This window comes from Rhinolophus ferrumequinum, chromosome 21 (genome assembly GCF_004115265.2).
Source record: "Rhinolophus ferrumequinum isolate MPI-CBG mRhiFer1 chromosome 21, mRhiFer1_v1.p, whole genome shotgun sequence".
Classification (NCBI taxonomy): Eukaryota; Metazoa; Chordata; class Mammalia; order Chiroptera; family Rhinolophidae; genus Rhinolophus; species Rhinolophus ferrumequinum.
In genome coordinates this window covers 53397170-53422200 of record NC_046304.1, presented here as the reverse complement: position 1 = coordinate 53422200, position 25031 = coordinate 53397170, and the positions used below count along the sequence as shown (strand labels likewise).

The window sequence follows — 25031 nt, the reverse complement described above, 5'->3', positions numbered from 1 at the left end:
GCTGGCTGTGACTGCCCTAAGCCTCTCACCTCTGCCCAAGCTGGAAGGAAAGGCTTGCACGGCAGCTGTGGCACCACGGCAGGGGCCTGACCATGGCCTGGGCTCCCACCACCCCGTCTCCTCCCGCTGGCCGGGCGCCACACATGCGTCCTTGTAGGACTGACGCCTGCTCTCACATTCGAATCCAAAGCAGCTGAAAGTGAACTCTAGAGTGAGGCCCTGAAAACTCATTCTTCCCAGAGACGCTGACAGGTGAGAGAACCCAGAGGGGGCTCTCAGAGCCGTGTCAGGGTTATATCCAGAGACATCATTCTCCTGGCATTTTCTACAATTTAGAAAAATAGATTCTCCCATTGTCTTCTGGGAACTAGGAAACGTGGGTGCGCCGTGCTGGGTGTGGGTGATGGGCCTGTTGCTGAAGGCAGGGCACCCCCGGGCCTGGGCCTGGTTCCAGAGCACGCCCCCCAAGGCCCCGGCTCCCGCAGGAGGGTGGGGATGGGCCAGGGCAGCTTGACCCGCAGGGCAGCTTGAAACGCGGGCTGCTTCTCAGTCCCTGCCTCCTGTTAGTGTGCTGGACATCACCACTCAGCCACACTGCAGGGCCCTGGCCAGGGGCCCTGGCCTTTGCACAAAGCAGCAAGGGGGTGGGGGCCCATACCGGGGTGGTCGTCCCCAGGCCAAAGCCCCACTGCCCTGGAGGGCATGCCTGCCTTTCCACAGGCTCCCAGATGCACAGTCCGGGGCCCAGAAAGAGCTAAAACACACCTGACCTTTGAGTTTGGCAGGGGGAGGATGGGTGGTGGAAAAGGGGCGGGCCTCAGGCAAAGATCCACCAGAACCTGCAGGTCCAGTGAGGGCCTCAGGGTGTCCCCCGGGCCGCCGTCTGAGGTCATATTCACGGGATGGCTCAGCTGGAGCCCTCCCCCCCCAGCTCTAATGACTCAGCACCTGTCACCTCTGCTGTGACAGGGCCAGGGTGCCTGTGGAGACTTGCCTGGCTTCTGTGATGCAAGCGGCCCCACCCACGCAGAGAGAAGCCTTTAGAACAATTCTGAGCTCGGCAAAAGCCCTTAACCATGCAAGTATGGGGCAGAGACAACTAGTGCTTGTGAGGGCTTTCTCCATGGCAGGCAGAAATCCAGGCCTTTTCATCCTTGTAATACCCAGTGCTGGGTTTATTTTGGGACCTCTCTGTCACTCAGACAAGGCTCGGAGCAGAAAGGTGACCTGCTCCAGGCCGGCCGGCAGAGTTCAGCCCCACCTGCTCACTAAGCCTGGAGGTAACCGGTTAAGGATGCTGTAGGCCTTTGACCCCGATAAGCAGTGAGAACCCAGGAGCAGGCCCTGCGAGACTCGGCTGTGAGGACGCCACTCCAGTTATTAAATGGGCAAAATTCATTCCTGGGCTCAAAGAGGTTTTTCATTGGGCAAAGTGGTGCTGCTGGTGAGGGTCTCTGTGGTTCTCACATTTGGGGTGCCCATGGGGCTACCCGAATCCCGTCTGTGAGTGGGGTTCCCGGGTTGCTGCTCCCTAGCCATTCACACTGTGCACTGACCCAGAGTTGGAGTTTGTATAATGGACACTGGGAAAATGTCCCCACTTACCCCCTCCGCTATTTTTTTTCCCAATTTAAGAGACACCCTTGGAGAAACTATTTTTTCCCTTATTGATCAAAGGGTTTTTCCTTAGCAGGACTGAAGGCACTAGGTCCCCAGAAAAGGCCTGGGGTATGGATTGGAATGTGGGTGACTGTCCAGCCTGGCCAGAGCCCGGGAGACATGGCTATGCCAAGGACAGGTCGGGACAGATTTCTCCAGACTTGTCAGAATTAGGCTTTGATTTTGCATGGCTTTAACTAGCAGGGGCCACTGAGTTTTGCTTGGGGCTGATTGCTAATTAAAGGATGAATATCCAACATCCCACATATACCACCTCCCTACACCCCTGAAGTTAATGATTTGGGGTTTTTTCCCCTTTGTGTTGGAATTGGTTTGTGTGTGCTGACAGAATGCTTTGGGATGTGGGAATTGAAATTCACCAGGAGAAGCCCCGCTGGTCAAGGGGTGCAGGTGGGCTGTCTGGTCTGACTCCCAGGCGCCTGGGCAGCTCTGCGGCTGGGAGCCCCATCTGTCTATGCCCACTGCCGCCCGGGGGAGCCTGCCTGATGGAGCTGACTTGTGGGGTTCGGACTCAGTGCACGCACGACTCTCTCCTGCCAACATGGAAGAACTATGCCCAGTTTAGACAAACTGGCCACAACTGTCTCTGCAGCCAGGGTGACTTCTCGAGGTGGTGTTTTGTTTTGTGACTTTGGAAAGAACATAAAAGTCTGGGCAGCTGCCCACTTGCAGAGGCCCCAGGCTGGCGGCCAGGCCAGCACCTCCCTGGCAGACGCTGGGAAAGCAATCCGAGGAAGTAACGACAGTGCTTCCTGGGCATACGTGAGACCTTTCCCCCTCTCTCCTAATCCAGGCTGGAACGCCAGGGAATGCCCTGTCCTTTCATAACCGAGGGTTGGCCTGGGCCTGGACGGGAACGGAGGATCCTGGCTTAACACACACACACACACACACACACACACACACACACACACACGTATGTACACACATCACAACACACACATAAACACAATACACACGCACACACACGCACACTCACGTGTCCACATGTGCACATACACGTGCAGCTTCAGGGAGAAGAACTGAAAAGCATTTTGTCCGAGTCGGAGGTGAATGTCCAGCAGCCTCTCACTCTCCACTGCATGTTTAGTTTTTCCATTGTGTTTTTGTTTGGTTTGTTTTAAATCATTTTCAGAATTGCCGGGCTACGTAGTTTTTCCAAGTTTACAATATTCCCCTTAGGACCACACACGACGTACCGTCCGAGACCCTCAGAGACCCTGAGCCCGTGTGTCCCTGACGTGTCCCTGGACGCACACTTGTGTTTGCCCCGATTAAAGCTCCAGAAAGTAAGGTCCTGCCCGCTTGCAACCGGCTGCTGTTGAAGGAGCCCCTAAACGCTCTGCACTGAAATCTCCTTGCTCTTGCCTGTCGTCCTTACCCCGCTGCTCTCCCACCCCGAGAAAGGCCTGGGGCCTCAATCACTGGGAGCCATGGTGCATCCTGGGGGAGGGGTCCCCCTACCCCCCCCCAGCCTCACTCTGCGAGAGAGTGATGGTTCCTAGTCACGAGGCACATTCCTGCACCGGTTTATTCTGTTTTAAAAATAACTGTCCGCAAAGAAGTGCTTGTCCCCCACTCGCACCCCTAGATGGAGCGGTTCTGACATACTTCCGTCCATTGGGCAGGGTTGGGCCTTTGCAAAGATGCTCCTGCCTGCTTGCTCCTGGCTGGAGCCCCTAGTCTGCCTTGGGCAATGACGCTGGCCTCAGCCCCACCGCTGATCCTGGTCCTGACCCTCTATTGGCCAAGGTAGAGGTATCTGCGCCCCACCTCCTGTTCGGGGGGCATTCTGTGGAAACAAAATATATCCCAGATGGCTGTGCTCCAAGGCTGCTACAGGAAGGGAACCAAGGAAACACAGCAGCAGGGACCATAGGGTGAGAGGGGACAGCTGGCCTCAAGTCCAGCTCCGCCCGTCAGTCATGACTAATGCAGCCCACGCCATGCCTGACAGCCCCCAGCCCCCACCTCTGCTCCAGCCGGCCCAGCCTGCCTGGCGAAGGGCTTCAGACACCGGTCTGGCTGCAGGCTTCTTCTCAACTCAACCAAACCTTCCATTGACCTAACAGGGGTGACACCTCCCACTGAAGATCCCGGATACTGGGCTCAGCCATGGCCTCCTACAGGGTCTGGTTTGTCAAGCCTTTCCTGGTGAGTGGAAGACCCAGCAGGGACGTTGGTTTCCAAGATTAAACCCATTCACTCACCATGGTGACTCCACTCTAGTAAGAGGCAAGGAATTGGGCATCGTGGGCACCCCAGCCGACACACCCCTCACTGTCCATCCTTCAAAGCCCGGAGTTGCTGCCCTGGGCCCCTGCTTTCCAAGGTCAAAATCACCTTTGGCAGGATGCGGCCTTTGTCCTCTCTCTTTTTTCTTTTCTGGTAAAGGAGACTTCAAGCGGACGCCCTACAGGTAGGGATTCTCCGAAAACGACCCGGGGCTGTGAAACTGCCATGGCCATGTGGTGCTGACCATACAGGGCGAAGGGCTCAGCTCTTAAGCTCTGATTTGAGGTGCTGAGCATTTGTGTCGAGCAAAAGCATCAGCTGGTGATGGCCTTTTGTCTTGGAGAATGACCAAAGATCTTGCATGTAGGAAGGGAACGTAGACTTGCAGTGTGGAGTTCATGCCCAGTGCGAAGGTCCAAGACGAGTGCATAGATCCAGTGATGGCTTTGGCCGCAGTGGGTGCCTGTGGACCAAACACACACCTTCGCCCCCTCCCACCTCCCGTGCACTGATTCAAGAAAGTGCAAATCAAACGCTTTTATTTTCTCATTATCTCTCTGTTTGATGGATGGCAGATGCCAGCGCAGTCAAAATATAAACAAATTCCAGGCAGAACATTTCAAAGAAGAAACCAGATGTTCCAGAGGGCAGAGGACGGTGCTCCTTCTGACGCCTGGCAGAGTTTCACTGGGAAAAATTATTTTCCATAACCTTTTTGCTTTCTATTTAAATTAAGCCTCGCCAAGGAAGTTTGGCAACGGTGCAGGGCTCGTAATTTGCTCCGCCGTGACCTCTGCAGTCTTGATTGGCAGTTTGTTGTTGGGCTGGAAGTTGTGCCTCTGAGTACGAGGGAGCAGAACAAATGCCCTCGGACAGCTCCGTGTCCCCAAGGGCCCAGGCAGAGCAGGGAGAGTGTGCAATTAGAGAGGTCTTCACACAGAAAGTTAATTAGCTACTAAATAGCATTTAGCACAGTTTACGATGGGAAATGCATGTCTGAAAGCAAATGGAGATCTATGGCGGCCTAGGACGAGGGCCACCCTGGCCGGCTGGTGTTGCACCCCTCGTGTCTGACTCAGCGCCAGGGTCTCAGGACGTGAGATGGGCGTTCCCTGGCGGGGTAAAGGGAAGGAGCCCAGCATGGCCGTAAGATCAGGTCCCCAGGAGCTGTCCCCGCTGACAGTGAGAGCCAACCACTGCAGGACCGACAGGGAGATGCCCCCTGAGCAATATCTTCCTGGCCTTGGAGTGGCTGTGCTGCTCGCACACACTGCCCAGCTTCCCATCATAAAAATTAGTTAGATAGGTGTCTACTCTGGGTTGAAGAGTGACCCCCCCAAAATTCATATCCCCCCGGAACTTCAGAGTGGGACTTTATTGGGAAGGGTGTTTGTGGATGTAATTAAGGGTCCAGATGATGTCATACGGGTATCGGGTGATTCCTGAATCAGCGAGAGTCCTCATAAGAGACAGAGAGGACACACGACACAGGGAGAGGGCCACCTGAAGACGGAGGCAGAAATCAGAGTGATGCGTCTACAAGCCAAGGCTGGGTGCCGGCAGCCCCCAGCCGCGGGAGGCGTCGGGAGGCGTCTCCTCTAGACCTTCGACCTTCGAGGGAGCGCGGCCTGTGACCTCCAAAGCTAGGACAGAATAAATTTCTGTTGTTTTAAGGCCCCCAGTTTCTGGTAATTTGTCATGGCAGCCCTGGAAAGTGTCGCTAGCCGTAGACGAACCCCTACCTTGGTCCATGGGAACGAGAGGTCCAGCATGGGTGCTGATATCTGAAGCCAGAGAATGGCTGGAAGCCAGAGGGCCCAGAGCAACATGGGAGGCAGGGAGGCAGGGAGGCAGGGAGGCAGGCATTAAACTGCCTCTGTTTTCTGCTCCCGTCTGAGTCCTAGCTTTGGTGTGGCCATCTCACCTATTTGTTTTATTTCTCTACGGAAACTGGGTTGCTCGGGATAATTTTTTGTTGATAGAAGGTGGGTTTTCGCTTTGTCTTGTTTTTTTGGTTTGTTCCTCCTTTGATGTTTTTAATGATTTGGAGACAGGGTGTTTTTTAATTATAGAAGTCATACCTGCTTACTAAAGAAATTTTGGAGAATAGGGAAAAGACAAAAGAGAAGGGGGTGACATCCTACCTAGGTTCTATATCCAACACAGACATTGTTCACATTTTGGTGTATTTCCTCCGGCCTTATGGTTTTTTATATTTATTCTTTTGTTTCTGATGCCTACGTGCTTTTACAGAGTTGTAGACATGCTATTTGTGAAATGTGGTTTCTGGGTTTTTTAAATTGTTTTTTCAATTTTGTTAAATATTTGATACCTGTAAAAATACAGAGAGTATACATATTTTAAGAAAGGAACACAGTGTTTTAAAATTGTAATAACATATACCAATAACAAAAGATGACTACAAGTCACGTGTATGCATTTTGGGGGCATCCCCAGTATAGGTAACAGGTACAAGCCACGCAGCACGATAATAACAGGAACCCCACTGCCCACGGCACAGCCACGGGACCTGGGCCCCCACAGGCTCTCCCTAGTCTCACCCCCTGTAATCCGGTCGCCGGAAGGAATCACTTTCTGGAATGTTGTGTGCATCATTTCCTCACTCTTTTAAAGCAGGTTGTCCACATATGTGTACATTTCCAACAATACATCAATTAGTTTTGTGTGATTGTGAGCGTTATAAAAACGTCATCGTCCTTTGCAGTCTTCTGTGATCCAGCTGTGTGTGTGACGACGCTGTGGTTCCCTTCTTTTGACCTCGAGCAGCACTCCCTGGGACAAGCCCTCCCCGTCTGCCTGCGTTCTTGTCCTTGCCTTTTGGCTTGTTCGGGAGGTCGTTCTCTGTGAGCAGTGGCACGGGGACTGTCCTGTGGGGGCCACCTGGGTGCGCGGGAGCTCAGCTTCCTGAGGGGCGTCAGGTGTCTTGCACAGGCGGTGGGCCAGCGTACACTCCCCGCCAGCAGGACTGCATGAATTCCGCCCGCTGTTCTCGTTTCACGTCCAATCACAAATTATTCGCATGCTATTGTCTTCTTTGTGGCCCTCATTTTTAAGGCCCCCACAAGATCCGATTGGGTAGATAGCGGACATTTCCCTTAACCATGTTCACTCATCTTGAGGACATTTAGCTGTTTCTGATTTTGCACGCGTCCTGTGAGAAACACGTCTGTGCTTGGTTCCATGCGCAATGCGGTTATTCCTCCACAGGTTCCCAGAAACACTTTAATTTGGGGGACATAGTGCCCATTCCTGCGTTAAAGGTTTGAGCCTTGGTCGTGGATAAATTCACATATGTGCAGAAAGGTACGCACAGACACACAGAGGCTCCATACGTACATGCGTGCAAGCCAAGTTTCGATGCATGACTGTGTGCACGGAGGTTTAATGCATACCCGTGTGCACACACATGCACACACACTGAAGTTCAATGTGATGTTATTTATTTTCTAGAAAAATTTAAACAGGAACTCTCCCAAGTCTGTGTCTATAGAGAATGTTTAAATAAATACCTGGAACCCGACACAGCCTTTCCAAAGGGGTGTGGCTGACCTGGCGTCCGGACAGGACGCGGCCCTGAATATGGTCACGGGAAAACCCCGCTGTCGAGTGGCGTCAGCAGCGCGGTCCTGTTTTTGCTTTAACATGCGTGTGCGTGCACACGTAGGCTGCCCCCAGAAGGCTGTGTGAACCACTGTTCTGCAGTTACTGTGAAGGAGGTGGACTGAGTCTGGGCTGACGCTGCTGAAAAAACACGAGCCCGTACAGTTTGGTAAATTGACGGATTTCCGGGTGTCTGGCTTTGTCCGATGGAAGACCAGCGGAGGGGGCGGGCCAGGGACTTGACCGGTCACGTTTCCGGGGCAGGAGGGGTGTCTGCTACCGGTAGTTCTCCCAGCATTGGCTTCCACCTGCTCGGAAATGAACCACTGCAGAGACACGGGCTGAAAACCATGCTCATTTGCATTTCTTTGTGACTGAAGATTTTGTGTATTTCTGTGTGTTTCTTCGCTTTGTTTCTTCTGTGAAGGATGAGTTGTCATTGGCCCATATTCCTCCTGGAGTCTTTGTGATTTTTTTTAGAAGAGCATGTCAAAGACAGAAAGGTGTCAGCCCCGCCCAAGGGTCCCCCAAAGCCCCCTCCAGTACAACTCTGCTGAAGTCATGTCCATAGAGATGCGTCATCTCCCTGGGACCTGCCACCCATGACGCATGGGCGTCTCCATCCCTTCAACCGGCTGAGAGGACGGACAGTTGCTTGGTAGTCTGGGCTGTCAGTGAGCTTTGGAGCAAGGCGCTGAGTCGGGCTGACAGAGGATGGCCAGGCCACCCTGGGAAGCAGCCCGAAGCACAGCGTTTCTAAGCCCTTCCCCTGGGTTGGTGAATAGCCGTTCTGGTCTAAGAACATTCTGTGGGCCAGCATCCCAGTTTGCCGCAAGTGCCCTGAGCCACGCCAGGCAATGACTCTGCCAAAGGATGCTGTTCATCAATCTGGAAACAGGCTCAGGGGACAAAGGGACACGAGTGGCGTGGAGGGGTATGTAGGAAGAGGGGAAGAACCAAAGCTCGTGGGATGCAGTGGTATATAAAAAAATCCAGGTTTTGGTGTCAACCATGTGAATGGAATTTAAATGAGTACAGGTGAATAGCCAGCGCCCTACCAAAGAACGCAGGTGACTATTCATTGTCGTTATTATTTGCAGTATTTGGTTGGGAGTGGTAGAGAGCAGCCAGGCCCCAGTCACCAGCTCCTCCCCTCTACACCAGCAGCTCCAGGTCAGCTCTGGGGGGGGGTCCCGTGGCATTCACCGCTCCCTCTGCTCCCTCGTCAGTCACTCAGCCTGTGGGGACTGAAGGTGACGCCTGGATGAACACCGGTTCAGGCAGTCTGGGGACGTCATTCCGAGCATCCTGGATGGTATATTGGGAAGAGCTGGTCAGCACCGTCCACCCCTGCAACAGGGGCTCCAGGATGGTTCACAGGGACCCGCACTGGCTGCGAGTGGAGGAGCCGCGTGGAGTGGCGTGAAGCGCAGATCTCAGAATCCAGAGGTCCTGGCCTCCAGCCCCGCCCTTCCTCCACCGCCATGTTTCCCAGGTGGTCCCCTCACTCCCTGTGCCTCGGTGTCCTTGGTAGGAAAAGGCATCGATTGGCCACGTGACATCAAGGTGCTTCTGTGACCACATGCTCCTCCTCTGGACAGACCTCGGTGGCCCGACCCACGCGGCAGCACTGCAGACTCCCCTGCCACCCTGTCAGCCTCTGTCCATTGTCTTGTCACTCTGGGAAGTCCCAGCCTGTCCGGCAGAGTTCACGGACCCGTGTGATGGTCAAGAAGTACTTGCCGTGAAACTGAGAGAGAAGGCAGATTTGGGCTGCAAGCCTGAAAAAGAGTTCATGAAATTTAATCAGATGCCTAAGGGGAACACCTAAATTTAGTCAAATTATTATTAGTATTCATTCCATTTTTAAATTGCCTCGGGGAACATCACCTGAAACATTGGGAAACCACCAGCCTGGGTGGTGATCATTCTGTTTCTGCAGAGCCGTGGGACGTGCCAGGGATGGCTCGGGTCCTGACAGCCGCACGCCTGCATGGGGGCACCCACGCCAGGAGCCAGAGCGTCCAAGGAGGAGTGGGTGCCCACAGTGGGTCAGACACACCTTAAGGTTTCCTGTGTTTGACTGTAATGGTCCTGCAGGTCCCCCGGGGAACCACACATTGATGTAGGTCCAGGCCGTGGCCCAGGAGCCCACCACCCACAGCCAGGGCCCCGCAGGGACAGCCCCCCACCAAGTCTGCGCCTAGTAACTTAGTTACCTTGATTCTTAGTTCCTGAGTTGCCTCTGCGTGTCCTGTAGTCTGGGGCTGGCTTTTCCTTGGGTGTGAAAAGTCCTGAACAGACATGTGGAGGAGAATAGGGTCCCTTCCTGCTCCCTGTAACCCTGTGTGATTCAGGGCCCAGCAGGGCTGATCGTCCGCTCCAGGTATTTTTGCAGAAAAACCAGGCAAGGCCCACGTGGTGCCTTTTCATTGCACTAAATAACCAGACCTGTGAGAGAGCCGAACTTCCTTCTCTGCTCAAACAGTACCTAGGTGATGGGGGTGTTTGGTCCCCAGAACCGACCCAGGAGCATTTCCATGCCCAAGCTCCCTCCCCTGCCATTTCTGCCCTCCCCCGTCTTCCTGGAGCATCATGTTGTTGGTTTGGGTTGGGGTCCTGACTTTACTTAGAAAGGCTGGTGACTGGCTGGTGACCCAGACTAGGCCTGCCCCTGGGGACGCCCAAGTTCTTCACCTCAGCTGAGCATTGGGAGAAGGTGTGCAGCGCCTCGAATGTACGGTTGCTGATTCGGGGGCTTTGCCCCTGCCAGGGACCCAAGCTTGCTGGGACTTGGGTCGCTCCTTGTTTTCAATGGATCCTACGAAGCCTCCCAAGTTTGACCCTGAATGGGGTAGGCACATGTGGCTAATGAGAGCACTTTGGTTTAGAAGTATCCTATTTTTTACCCATATGAAATTCCTGTCAAGTCTGGGGGGGAAACGTGTGAAACTCTGCTTTTCGTTCTTTTTTGAGTTCAGAAAGATCTCTGTGCGGCTGTCTTTGCAGGCAGGGATTTCCAGGATGAAATCGGCGGGGAATAGAGCAGTTGGTTCTCAAAAGCCTGGTTCGGTAGCAGCTAGGCGTGGTCTCCAGGCTGCTGGGGCTATTAATTATTTTGCATTATTTATTAGATGTACCCAGCGTCCCTTAGCCTCCAAGCATATTTGCAAATGCCTTCAGGGAAAAAGAAAAACAAATGATTCCTGCCATCAGAGTCTCCAGCCGTAATGGATGGTACCGTATAATCACGTTCAGTAGAGAAAGCCGTGTACAGCCTGAGCTTACCTGCAGAGCACTTATAAATGCATCTGACGCATGGAAGCTCGGAGACTTGTGAAAGCCGCTGGGTTGTTTAAGTAAAATTGTTGTTAATGTTGCTTAGAAATCTGACGATGTCGTTCTCTTTAACTCAGAAAAATTTAAAATAAAAACAGGACCCAGAGGACGAGGCATCCTCTTTTCCCATGGGTGGTGCCTTCTAGCCAGCCAGGCACCACTCCCGGGGGCGGAGGGGTACGGGGTCGGGGGCGGAGAAGCAAGGCCTGGCCTGGTTATCTTTTCCTAAATTGCGTTGGTAATAAACCTGAATAACGTGCCTGCTCCCTTCCTCCCCGTGATTTACACCTTTCATAATTAGCCCTGTGCATGCTCACGTGGTGTCAGGGGCACAGCAGAGCTGATCATCCGAGTGAGGCGCTGTCCTCTAGCCTCGAGCAGAACAGGGCTCCCGGAGCCAAGTGCTGTGATTTATGCCCTGCTCGGCCTATCCCCACCCGCAGCTGATGGGAAAGCTGGGGTGGTCTCAAGTGTGGACTGATGACACTCCCCAGCTCGGCCCCCCAGCGTTTGGGGGGCTGGGATAGCGGAATCTGCCAGGCCTCTGCTCTGATCACTGCCATTCGAGGTCTCGGAAAGCTGACGAAGCCCCACCCTGGCGACAGAAGCGGCCACCATCACCCAGGTTTAGCAGTCTGTCCGGCCGTTCGGGAAGCGATATCGACTGACTGCTCTACCGGCTGGCTCGGCCAGCCCCCGCCAGGACCACTGCATCCGTGGTGGCTGGAACCAGGCAGAGTCCGGTCAGCAGGTGGATTGATCCAGAGCTGTCTGTGTGCGAGCCTGAGGTCAATCGCGGTGGCCTGCCTTTGGTTTTGTTTGGAATGGTCGGCTTAGTATGCATTCTAGAAACTGCCGGGATCTGAGGGCCTAATGGGGTCTCAGGGACCAGGGTCCAGCCACTGTCACCTCCATTTCACAGACGGAGAGATTAAGGTACAGAGAATAACTTCCTTTTGTCATCAATCTCCATCCCTTACAGGGCCAGGGTACAAAGACGGCGCAGACACCATCCCTCCTGGGGAGGCGTGACATGTCAGGGGGTAGCATAGATGCTGGGACAGGGCTGGGGGTGGGGGGTGAGGGGTCAGGGAAGGTGGGCTCCCTGTCAGTGGAGCCAGAGACCAGAGGTGAAGCGCTGTGGCTCCACACTAACCCCTTCCCACACCATCCTCTCCTGCTTCGCGTAGCCCCATGAGGCCCCCAGGTCAGGGTGCAGGAAACGTGGGAGGGGACATTCTCTCCCTGAAGTTCCATGTTACCCCAACACCTCACTGACAGAGGGCTCGGCCAGGCTCCAGAGGTAAGAAGAGCAGAGGGCGGCAGGGAAGGTGACACACATGCAAAGGCCGAGGGCTGGGGCAGGTTGGAAGACTGAGGACGTCCTGCCCTGGACTCAGTGTCCAGTAGCCAAGGACAGTTGCCGGGTGGCAAGCTGCTCCTGAAGAGCAGGGCAGTCCTGCGGCCTCCTCCCGGCACACCTCCCCTCCCACCACCCACTTCACAGATGAAGGCTGAGGCCCAGCAGAGATGGGTAACTGGACAGAGACCACACAGGCTGGAGAAGAGGCCCGGCCAAGATGGGTACCAGCTCTTCCTGGCTCCCCACCAGCAGAGGAAGGATCTCCTGTCGGGCTTGTCTTTGGCTGGAGGGATGTGGGCATACTCAACACACGCCTGATGCGGTCGTTCGTGTTTCGGATATTTAAACACACACACATGTCCTGCTGTGGCCTGTCCACTGCTGTGACCCATGTCCTTTTTCTCTTTCGAACTCTTCTTCCCATAGAAGAGTTGGCTACTTGTCAATCTGCGCGCATTTGAAAGCCCTGTATGAGAAAATGCCTCATGCGTGGAATGTGATGGAAGATAAAGAGACGCGCTTCCTGCTGCAAAAGGACGACTTAGTGTCATGGCCGGGGCGCAGCGTGGCCTCGAGCCAGGCCTGGGCCTCTCTGGGGCTCAGTTTTCACATCTGAAAACTGGGCGTGCTAACAGTGTGGTAAGGACCCTGCACAAACCTTTAGGACTCGACTGCTCTGTACATGTCGGTTCGTATTTTGTCCCATCTTCTCCACTTTCTCAGGACCAGGTGCAGTTAGTGAGGTTGGGATCAAAGGCTCACCTGTGCGTGTCCTAGTAAGCATCACAGGGACAGGACAGAACTCAGAAATGCCCCTCCTGCGCGGCGGCGGCGAGTACCAGCCAACTGGCCCTTCTGTCACTGCGTGGTGTCCCCTGTGCCCTGGCTGGCTGCCTTGCTGGGACATGGGCAGAACTCTGAGGGTGCAGGGTGTCGGTCCTGAGACTGAGAGAGCCCCCACTCAGGCCGCTGTCTCCCTGAAACCCAGAGGCTCTGCCGGGTCTCTGCAGAGACCCCATCCATTCGAAAGTGGCCTCAAAACAGCCCCCACCCCCCTCGCCGTGGTTCATCCTAAAGTGGCTAATACAAGCATTGGCAGAAATTGCATTTGTGCCAAGGGCCCGAGAGACTCATTCATGGGCCACCAGCACAGGTGGGGGTTGTTGGGGCCTGAAGCTGTGGCCAGGGCTGGCAAACGAGGGCTGGCTGCAGACAGTGAAGTGATCTTTCACCCCCAGGTCAGGGTGGGCCTGTGTGGCAGTGCTCTCTCAGTGGCCCCTCCTTTGTCATGGATCCTTTGACATCTGGGGTTGGGGCTCCGAGAGAATCCCAGTTGCCCCAGGTTTCATTCTTTCCAGCAATCTTTTTGTCTGACGATGAAGGAATCTTCACAAGGGCTTGAAGAGCATCAGGCTGGCCCAGGGCAGCCTCTTACATAAGTGCCGTAGGAGGCGAGCATCCGAGAAAGCCTGCAGCCAGCAAGGGCTGTATGTGCACTTGGGCAGAGGCCACAGCAGAAATACCAGTTGCTCAGGAGTTTCCATCTGGGTGGAGTTTGGTGGCGCAAACCCGTGAGGCTGGCCTGGGCTGTCCTGACACTTACCTTACCAAATGGAAAGACAAAAACAATAGAAAACAAAAACGTGCTTTCCCCGAAAGCCCTGCTGTGAGGAGGGTGGGCTGCACAGGCTGGTGGGTTTTCTGGGTCTTTGTGGGCCTTGCCTGCAGCAGGTCACTTACTCCTGTCAGTGCCCACTGCTGTGGGGACAGAATTCATGAAAAAGTGGTGGAAAAGCCGGCTTCTTCCATGGGCTCCTCAAACATAAGGCCGTGGCTTGGGGGCTGTGCCCCAGACACACACAGAGGTCAGCAGACACCCCCCTCGCACACGTCAAACCTGGTCAGTGATGGGGGACCGGGGCCGGATAAGGAACTGGACAGGGAGACAGCCACACTGTCACTTTGAATGCAAGGTGGCCAGCCTTCTAGCCTCTCTCTGGATATTTCCAAAGCTATTCCACAAACTCTTCATCATCCCCAGGGTAACCAAAGCAGCCCCCATGGGCAACACACGTCAGCAGAGTTCCCACAGTCCCACCTGTCGGTGGCTGTCACGTGGGTCCCTGGGCTGGCCAGCCCTACAGCCGATCCAACATGGTGTCGTACCCGGGAGAAATAGGAACGATGAGAAAACATACTTTGCGGGGGAGAAAACCGAGAAATTCTAAAGCGGTAACCCGGGGTGTATTATCGTTATTATCAGTATTATTTTTGCTGTTATAAAATACACGTAGTATAGAGTTTGCCACCTTAACCATGTTGAAGTGTACAGTTCAGTGGCGTTAAGTACATTCACATGGTTGCGCAAACTCATTGACCTTAAATGTCTTTCTGGACTCTCAGCTCTATTCCATCGGTCCATGTCTATCCTCATGGTAATACCACGCAGTCTTGAATAGTGTAGCTTTTAATGAGTTTGGAAGTGGGAGTTTTGAAATCCAACTTTGTTCTTCTTTTTCGAGACCGTTTTGGCTGTTCTGGGTCCCTTGCATTCCCGTATGTGTTTTAGGATCAGCTTGTCAATATCTGCAAAAAAGGCTGCTAGGATTTTAATAGGATTGTGTTGAATCTGTGGATCAACTGGGGAGTGGTGTTGCCATCGTAACACTATTAAGTCTTCCAAACCATGAACATGGGATGACTTTCTGTTTGTTTAGGTCTTCTTTGTTTCAGCAATGTTTTCAGTTTTTAGTGTACAAATCTTATACTGTGTGTGTATGTGTGTGTGTGTGTGTATTATAAATGGAATTGTTTTCTTAATTTCATTTTTGGGTTGTTCATTGCTAGTGTATAGAAATGCAATTAATTTTTGTATATTGATCTTATATTCTGAAAGAACTAATATTCCTATATTAGTTCTACTAGGTTTCTAGTGTGTGGGTATGAATTCCTAAGGATATTCTATGTACAAGAGCATGTCATCCGTGGATAGAGATGGTTTTACTTCTTCCTTTCCAATCGGGGTGCCTTTCATTTCTTTTCTTGCCTAATTGCCCTGCATAGAACCTCTAGATAACGTTGAATTGAAGTGGAGAGAGGGGACATCCCTGTCCTGCTTTTCCCGATCTTAGAGGGAAAGACTCCAGTCTTTCCCCACTGAGTGTGATGGCAGTTGTGGGCTTTTCATAGATGTCTTTTGTCAGTTTGAGGAAGTTCCTTTCTATTTTTAGTTTGGTAAGTGTTTTCATCATGAAAAGGTGTTGGATTTTTGTCAAATGTTTTTTGTGCACCTATCGAGATGACTGTGTGGCTTTTGTCCTTTCTTCTATTAATCTGCTGTGTTAAGTTGATTCATCTTGATATGTTGAACCACCCTTGCATTCCTGGCATAAAGCCCGCTTGGTCATGGTGCATAATCCTTTTTATGGGTTCTTGGATTTGGTTTGCTAGTATTTTGTTGAGCATCTTGTGTCTATATTTATAAGGGGTATTCATAAAGGCCTAGAATTTTACGTTATTGTTCTGTCTCTGGTTTGGGCATCAACAAGTGACTTTATACAAAGTCAAAGGCAAGACACACACAAGAGAATGATAAATTTCTAAGGAATTTCTAAGAAATAGAGAGAAATCAGCACACATTGGCTACTGTTACATGTCAGACACTCTGCTTAGCAGCTTCCCTAAGGATCAAGGGAAAGCAGCATGGAGAAAGTGCTATTTAAGCGGGGCCTTGAAGAATCAAAAGAATGGACAGGCAGCCCAGAGGGCGGGACCCAAGTCAGCAACAGCTCAGAGACAGGATGGAAAGGAAGTGAGTTGTCCAGTTTGCTGAGTTGACGGTGGGGACGTTTAAAAGGATGTCCTGGGTGGAATTCATGTCCACCTAGATCCTCAGAATGGGACACCTCCTGCTTGGAAACCAGATCTGTGCAGATGTCATTCGTTAAGATGGGGTCCTTCTGGATTAGGGTGGGACCTAATCCAATGACTAGTCTCCTTATAAGAAGAGAAGACAGACACAGGCACCCACACACACACAGGGAAACAGGCCATGTGAAGACAGAGCAGAGATTAGAGTGCTGCACATACGAGCTGAGGAAAACCAAAGGCTGCCAACAACCCCAGAAGCTGAGAAGACGCAAGTAGGACCCTCCCCTAGACTTTCGGACACCTTGATTTCAGACTTCTGGTCTCCAGAGCTGGGAGAGAATCCATTTCTATTGTTTTAAGCCGTGCAGTGTGGTAATTTGTTATAGCAGCGATGGGAACCTGATACACGGAGGAACGTGCAAAGATGAGGCCAGTTTGCAGAGAGTGTCCGTGCCAGGCTGAGGCCTGGGGCTGGTGGACAAAACCTGGCTGCTAACGCTTTGTGAGCCTGGAGCACGGGGCAAAAGGTAGGATGGGTAGACACTTTCCAGGGGCATCTTTTAAGAGATGCTTTTAAAACAAATTTGTTTTGTTTTCCTTTGTAGCTTCCTTTTGGTTCTTTTACTTGTTGCCGTTATCTCTGGAAGTCATACACCATAAAAGCCAGGAGCCTGAGCTGTGGATGAGTCACGGTTGACTGTCCATCCCTGTCTGCCATGTACCATCTGTGAAACTGGGGGACGATGTCCCTGGCCTCAGTCTCCTTAGCTATAAAATGGGATTAGTAATATCTCCCTCATAGTGCTGGTATAAGAAAGTTTCAAAGCAATTAACAGAGCCCCTGGCACAAAGGAAGCTTCCGGGAGGTGGTAACCATGATAACTATTGGTTATTTTTACTTCACATTTTCCTTTTCTTTTTTTTTCCTTTTTGAAATCATCCTTATTGGTTTTGCAACATAAAATCGAATACAGACTTGTTTAAAAAAAAGAAGATAGGGGTATAGAAGTTTAGGTTATTATTTCTGATGATCAAAATGATACGTTATTCCTTTTAGAAAATTTATAAAATAAAGAACAAGATGAAAATAATCTGTAATCATGCCATCTACAGACAATCATTTCTGTAATTTGGGCATAGTTTCTACTTATACAATATATTTATGTAGATATAAAATGCCTATAAATATGTGTTATATATAAAACCATATTGACATTATATTTCATAAAATTTTGCATCCTACTATTTTCATTCAATGTAATAGTATGAGCATTTCCTTCGGTCCACGAATACTTTCATACAATGTTTTATAATAACCTAATGGCATTGTATCACGTATGTGTCACCATGTGCTAAATTATCCCCCTGTTGTTATAAACTTAGTCATAATAGTGAGTTGAATATTGATATTTGCCATAACTTCATTGACGTATACTGAGGTACAATAAACTACGTATATTTCATGGGTATCGTTCACTGAGTTTTGACATGTATACACTGGAGACACCATCATCACAATCAGATAATGAGCATATCCATCTCCCCCAAAAGTGTCCTTGTGTCCCTTTGTAATCCATCCCTCCCTCCAGCCCCTGCTCCCAAAATAACTTACCTGCTTTCTGTCACTATGGAATAGTTTGCATTTCCTAGAATTTTCTGTAAACAGAATCCCACAGCGTGAACTCGTTTTTTGTCTGGCTTCTGTACTCAGCATGATGATTCTGCAGTGTGTCCACGCTGTTGTGTGTGTCTAGTGTTCATTCGGTTTTATTGCTGTGTCATATTGCATCGGGTGCGCATACCACAGTCTGTTTACCCATTCACCTGCTGATGAGTCTTGGTTTGCTTCCAAATGAAGCTGCCACAAACATTCATGTAGAAGCCTTACATGTGACATATGCTTTGATTTCTCTTGGTAAATAAATATCTGGGAGTGGAATGGCTGGGTCCTATGGTAGGCGTGTGTTTAACTTTTAAGAAACTTCCACACTGTTTTGCAAAGCGGTTTTACCATTTTACATCCCACCAGCCGTGTAAGAGAGGCCTAGCTCCTCTCTGTCCTCGTCAGCCCTTGGTACAGTCCACCTTTTCAGTTTTAGCTATTCCAACAGGTGTGTGGGAGTAGCTCGCTGTGGTTTTAATTTGCATTTCCCTGATTACTAATAATGCGAAGTACCCTTTCATGTAGCCTTTTGAGTCGGGCTTCTTTCACCCAACAGAAGACATTTGAGATGCATCCACACTGTTGTGTGTCCGTGGTTTGTTTCTTTGTATTTGCTGTCTTTTCCAGTATATGGATGGACCTGTTTGTTTATCCATTCACCACTTGAAAGATGCCTGTTGAGTCTTATTTTTGCAGCTATGAACACAACTGCCACAAACATTCATACACACAGACTTTTGTGAACACTTTTCCTTTCTTTTAGGTAAATACCTAGGAGCGGGGTGTCTGACTTTATTAGATGCTGCCAAACTGTTTCCCGAAAGTAGTTCTTTCATTTTAGGTCCCCACCAGCAATGTATGAGATTCCAGTGGCTCCACGTCCTCCCCAGCTCTCTGTACTGTCTGTTTTCATTTGTTTGTATTTTAGTCACTCTTCTACGGGAGGTGTGTAGTACACGCACGCAGTCACTATTATGTCGGACAACTAAGTTCGCAAACTCATCCTAGAAAAAGTGCTACATACCTCACTGCTGAATATCACTACGGTCACCTTTGAAGTACTCCCCTTGGGAAGCTATGCACTGACTCCAGCGCCCAGTCCACCCTTCAAAGCCATTTTGGAACTCTTTTTCTGGAATGGCCATCAGAGCTGTCGTCGTATTACCCCTGATGTCCTGAATGTCATCAAAATGTCTTCCTTTCAATATTTCCTTTATCTTCGGGTAAAGAAAGAAGTCAATGGGGGCCAGATCAGGTGCATAGGGAGGGTGTTCCAATACAGTTATTTGTTCACTGGCTAAAAACTCCCTCACAGACAGTGCCGTGTGAGCTGGTGCATTGTCGTGATGCAAGAGCCATGAACTGTTGGCAAAAAGTTCATGTCGTCTAAATTAGCCTATTCAGCATTTCCAAATAGTAAACTTGGTTATCTGTTTGTCTGGTTGGTACAAATTCATAATGAATAATCCCTCTGATATCAAAAAAGGTTAGCAACATTGTTACAACAAGTTCGTGAACTTAATTGTCAGACCTCGTATGGTGTTTGTTTATAGTACATTGTGATTTCTATTTACACTTTTCTCGTGATAAATGATGTCATATGTTTATTCGCCTCCTCATTTGGTGAAGTGTCTTTTCAGATCTTTTGCCAGTTTTTAAACTGTCTTGTTTGTTTTCTTATTACTGAGTTTTGAGGGTTTTTTTTGTATATTTTGGATGCAAATCCTTTATCAGATATGTGTTTTGCAAAAATTTCCTAGTCTGTGTCTTGTCTTTTAATTTTCTTAACAGTGTCTTTCAAAAAGCAGAAGTTTTTCATTTTAATGAAATCCAATTTATCAGTTTTTTTCTTTTATGGATTTTGCTTTTGGTGTCATAGCTAAGAACACTTTGTTTAACAATACTATTGAGTTTTAAGAGTTCCTCCGACATGTTCTGGATAAAAGTCTTTTATTGGATATAAGTGTTGTGAATATTTTCTGCTTGTATTGAATATTTTATGGCTTGTATCTTTGTTTTCCTTAATGGTGTATTTTGAAGAAAACTGATTTTAATTTTCCACTTTATTATTTCTTTTATGGTTTGTGCTTTTTGTGTTCTAAGAAACATGGGCCTATCCTAAGGTCACAAAGTTTTTCTCTTATGGATTCTTCTAGAAGTTTTATAGTTTTGGGTATTATATGTAGGTCTGTATTAATTTGTTTATGACATGAGGAAAGCGTTGATGTTAATTTTTTTTCATGCAGCTATCCAGTTGACATAACACCATTTGTGGAAACCTGTCCTTTCTCCATTGCAACTTTGTCAAAATCAATTGATCATATTTGTCTGTGTCTGGACTCCCTCTACCTTTCCATTGATTTAAAAATCTACCTTTTCGCCAATTCCAAACTGCCTTGATTATCGTAGGTTTATAAGTCTCAAAATCAGATAAGCCCTCTAACTTCCTCCTCCTCCTCCTCCTTCTTTTTCTTCTTCTTTATAATTGCTTTGTTTATTCTAGGTCTTTTATATTTCCAAATGAATTTTAGAGTCAGAGTGTCAATTTTTACACACAAAAATATCCTGCTGAAATTTTGACTGGGATTGTGTTGACTGTATAAATACATTTGGTAAGATTACCATCTTAACAGTCACGATTGTTTCAATCCATGGACATGGTATAGTTCTCCATTTAGTCAGGTTTCCTTTCGTTTCTCTCAGCAAGGTTTTGTGTTTTTCAGTGTCAAAGTCTTGAATGTCATTTGTTAGACTTATTTCTCAGTATTTTATGTAGGGGTTTTTTTGCTACTATAAATGGAATTTTTCATGTATTACGTTTTTCAATTATCTATTGCTAGTCTTTGAGATTACAATTAATTTTTCCACATTAACATTTTATCCTGCAATCTTGCTAAATTCACTTATTAGTTCTAATAGTTGCTTTTTAAATTCCACAGGATTTTTCATGTAAACAATCATCTGCATGGAGGGAACAGTTTTACTTCTTCTTTTCCGATTTTTATGCATTTTATTTCCTTTTCCTGCCTTATGCAGAGGCTAGGGCCTCCAGTACAGCACTGAGTGGATGTGGTGAAAGCAGGCGTTCTTACCTTATCCTGATTTAAAGGGGAAACTACTCAGCCCCTTACTGTTGACTATGATGTTAACTGCAGAATGTTTGTAGGTGTCCTTTATCAATTCTAGTAGATTCCCTCCTAGTCTTCATTGGCTGACAGTTTTTATCATGAACGAGTGTTAGATTTTTGTCAGATGCTTTTTCTACTTCGATTCATGTATGTACTTTTCAAGGGCATCTCTGGTTATTTTCTCAGGAACAAAATTTAGAAATGAAAGGTCAAGATGTATAAACATTTTTAAGCCTTTTGCATCCTATTTCCAAATCTCTGTACAGGGAAATGCGACCAGTTTAAGTCCCCTCGGCTGTGCAAGCATGCGTTTCCCCAAACCCTTACCTACACTAGATTTAAAATTTGTTTTTTAATGATTGCCAATTTCATAGACCTCTCCCACCATGGTGTCTTGTTTCCACTTGCATTTATTTCATTTCTCTGGACATGCAAATTTTATTGGTTATTTGTGTTTAGTCTCTAGTGATTTGTTTTTCTTATTCTTTTGCCATTTTTCTATTGGGCATTCAGTTTTTTCTTTTTGATTTACATACATTTTTCATGTTAAAGATTTTGATCCTATATATATATATATTCATTCATTCTTTGGCTTTTCTCTTTTTTTAATAGATTTTATTTTTTAGAGCAATGTTAGGTTCACAGCAAAATTGAGCAGAAGGTACAGAGAGTCCCCATCTACCCCCAGCCTCCCCCACCGTCAATACCCCAACCAGATGGTGCATTTGTTACAGTTAATGAACTTGCATTGATACATCAGTATCAGAGCCCACAGTTTACATCAGGGTCACTCTTGGTGTTACTCTTACGGGTTGTGACAAATATATAATGTCACGTATCCATCATTATGGTATCACACTGAGCAGTTTCACTGCCCTAAAAACCCTCTGTGCTCTCTGCCTGTTTATCACCTCCATCCCCTGGCAACCACTGATCTTTTTACTGTCTCCATAGTTTTGCCTTTTCCAGAATGTCACGTAGTTGAAATGATATAGTATGTACCCTTCTCAACTGGGCTTCTTTCACTTAGTAATGTGCGTCTAAGGTTCCTCCTTGTCTTTTCATGGCTAGATGGTTCATTTCTTTTTGCAGCTGAATAACATTCCCTTGTCTGGATGGACCACAGTTTGTTTGTCCATCACCTACTGAAGGGCCTTGTGGTTGCTTCCTAGTTCTGGCAATTATGAGGAGACACCAAAGTGTGGCATAAATCCAGCCCCTCTCTCCAATCCTCCCTACTGCCTCTCCGCACGCACCCAGCACCACCCTCTAAAACCTGTATGCCCTTCCCAACACACTGCGCCCTGTTCACCCCACAGGGCAGGCCAAGGTTTCCAGAAACCAGGTCCAGGATGGAGAGTCTCTGACAGTCATAGGCCGGAGATCCCTGTTCCGGGTGTGGCCAGGAGGGCTGGTCCCTGGAGGGGGAGGAGCCCCAGAGAGAGGGCCCACCACACACTTCGTGAAGCAGCTTGCCCCCGGGCAGAAGTCTGCTTTAGCCCTTTTCCAACTCCTTAGGGGAAAATTATTTGCATTACTTTATTGATGAATTAGTGCAAGACAGTATGCTTGGCACCCACAGCTGGGGTTCCACTGGTTGGAACTGGAGAAAAGTTGGTAGGAGCCTCAGTTCTCCGTCATTTAGGGCCTGTCATAGCATAGGACAGTATGGTCATCTAGGGTGACATGTGTTTCCTCTTCAAGACCGGATGCCACGTATCTTGGTAGCTTATGTTGCCCCAGCTCCTAGAATAGACCTGGTACAGAACATGGAGGCATTTAATACTCACGCCTGGGGTGAAAATGTAAAGTGTCTGGGAATCTTGAAGTTACAGTTAGAAAAAAAGCAACAACAACAACAAAACTGTCAGGAAATAAAATCTCAGGAAAATTGAAATACGTAGTTTTAACTTTTTATCTTTTTACACATGCAGAGCAATTTGGTTTTAAGAATATTCACATGTGCTGCATATCATCTGGTTTGTCCATAAAATTATGTGTGGTGCGTTAAAGGATGGTTAATTATTTAGGTAATAACTCCCAATATGCTGTAAGTTAAAGATGTTTTATAGATAAAAATAGAAGATCCTAAACTTAAGAAATACAGCATTTCTTAGTTTTTGTCCTCTGCTGAGGATCACCAAAATGTAAAAACAGAAATGAAAAAGAGCCAGCATTGCCACAGCAAAACATAGCAAGTGACTTCTTTCTCCACCTGGTAACCGATGCTGTGCCATGCGCAGTCAGGGATGGAAAATGGCCTCAAATTCTTTGCAATTCGTCCTTTCAAGAGTGGTGTGTGTTTCTCCACCCCCTGAATCTGTGCAGGCCTTGTGAGTTGCTTTGGCTGTTAGGATGTGGTGTAAGTGACATTCCGTGAGTTTCAGGGCCTGGCCTCAAGAAGCCTGGGACTTTCCGCATGCTCCTTCCTCTGCTTCATAACGTAGCCCAGGTACCAATGACAAGAGACCACAGGAGAGGGACCAGCTGACAGCACCAGAGCTCCCAAACCCCATGGATAGAGGCCTTCTCAGACCTTCCACCCGCATCCAGCCCCGATGTCTATAGTAGCCTAAATAAGCCCCAGAGGGTCCTGCAGAACAGCCTGACTTAGCCTAGCCCAACCAGGAGAACTGTGTGAGTGAATAAAAGGTGGTTACATTTGAACCCATTTGTTACATAGCAATAGATAACGGACACATACAGGCAGTCTCAGCTTTCAGAATAAGCTTGAAGGGGGAAGAAGAAACCTCCAAAATTATTGCGTTGTGGTTCTCAAGGTCAAAGAGACATTGGGGCCAGATTTTAACATTTTTAAATGTCTGCTCTTATTTTCCTTTGTTCTGAGCCTTTTGAGTCAGCTGAACAATAAGTTGATAGAACCCCAGTGGTAAGTCCCAAGCATAGTGTCTTGAATTAATTCATCAATCAATTAATTAATACAAATAATTGTCCCCTAAGGAGATAGAAAAGGGCTAAAGCAGACTTCTGCCCGGGGGCATGCTGCTGCAGGAAGTATGTGGGAGCCCTCTCTCTGGGGCTCCTCCCCCTCCAGAGACCAGCCCTCCTGGTCAAAGCTGGAACAGAGATATTCGGCCCACCACTCTGTCAGAGAGTCTCCATCCTGGATCTGGTTTCTGGAAATCTTGGTCTGCCCCGCAATGTGTTGGGAGGGGCATGCCGGTTTTGGAGGGTGCTAGTGGGTGTGTGCAGAAAGGCGGTGGGGAGGATTGGGGAGAGGGGCTAGAAATAATGTCACCCTTTTTGGGGGTGGCCCCTCTCGGGGCCAGTTTGGAGGCGAGCCTGGAATGGGCAGGGGACACGCTGGGCACACGCTCTTCTAGCCACTGCAGTGTCGCGGACTGCTCAATAAGCAGATTATGAGACTCTGCATAAAGTGGCCTGGTGGGGGGCTGTGTTCAGACCTGTGACTTGCCTTCTTTTGCAAACAATGATTTCATAGTGCAGCTCGGTTAGAGTCCACTTGGGAAGACGGGCGAATCCGTCAGCCTTTTTGGGTCCGAGTTTGCCGTGTGGCCACAGTAATTCAGCTCATCTGTGCACTTTCCTATCTGGCTATCAATTTGTACCTGGGTCTGTTTCCTCCGAGAGCCCAAGTGCCCCATCGAAATGGGAAGACAGCTTAGGCCACTTCATTAGACAGGAAGGGAAGAAAAGCCCCGGCAGCCCCAAACCGGGCTCAGTTCTATTCCAGGAGGAGCAAAGGTCCTCCGAAGGCATTCTGTCTTTGAGGAAGTTCTGAGTCACGCGGGACTGTGCTCGAACCGTCCAAAGTAGCTTCATTTAGAGACCTGGTGCCCACATGAGGACGAGGTGCCTGGGGATGAATCACCTCTGACACTTACGTTCTGGGCGAAACAGGATAAAGCGATTGCAGTCGTATCTGTCGAGCGCTGTGGTTGCATTTACTCTGATTATCCTTTAGCAGGCATTTGCTACATGTTACTATTAAATCTCAAGGGACAGCGGTTAACCGGCGGTGTGGCTGACTCCATGTAGTAAAACATTTTGCCATGCGGGTTCTAACCAAATTCATTCACTTTTTTTTTAAAGCAGAATAAATGGAGTTGTATTGTTAAACTTCAAACTTAGAGGCAGTAAAATATGCTGG

The 25031-nt window shown here is 48.9% G+C and overlaps 1 protein-coding gene across 3 annotated transcripts in view; it reads left to right on the top strand.

The window, feature by feature from the left end:
- The window catches only part of TBC1D16 (TBC1 domain family member 16), a 67040-nt gene that overhangs the window by 30501 nt on the left and 11508 nt on the right, over positions 1-25031 (top strand). The window lies entirely within an intron of this gene.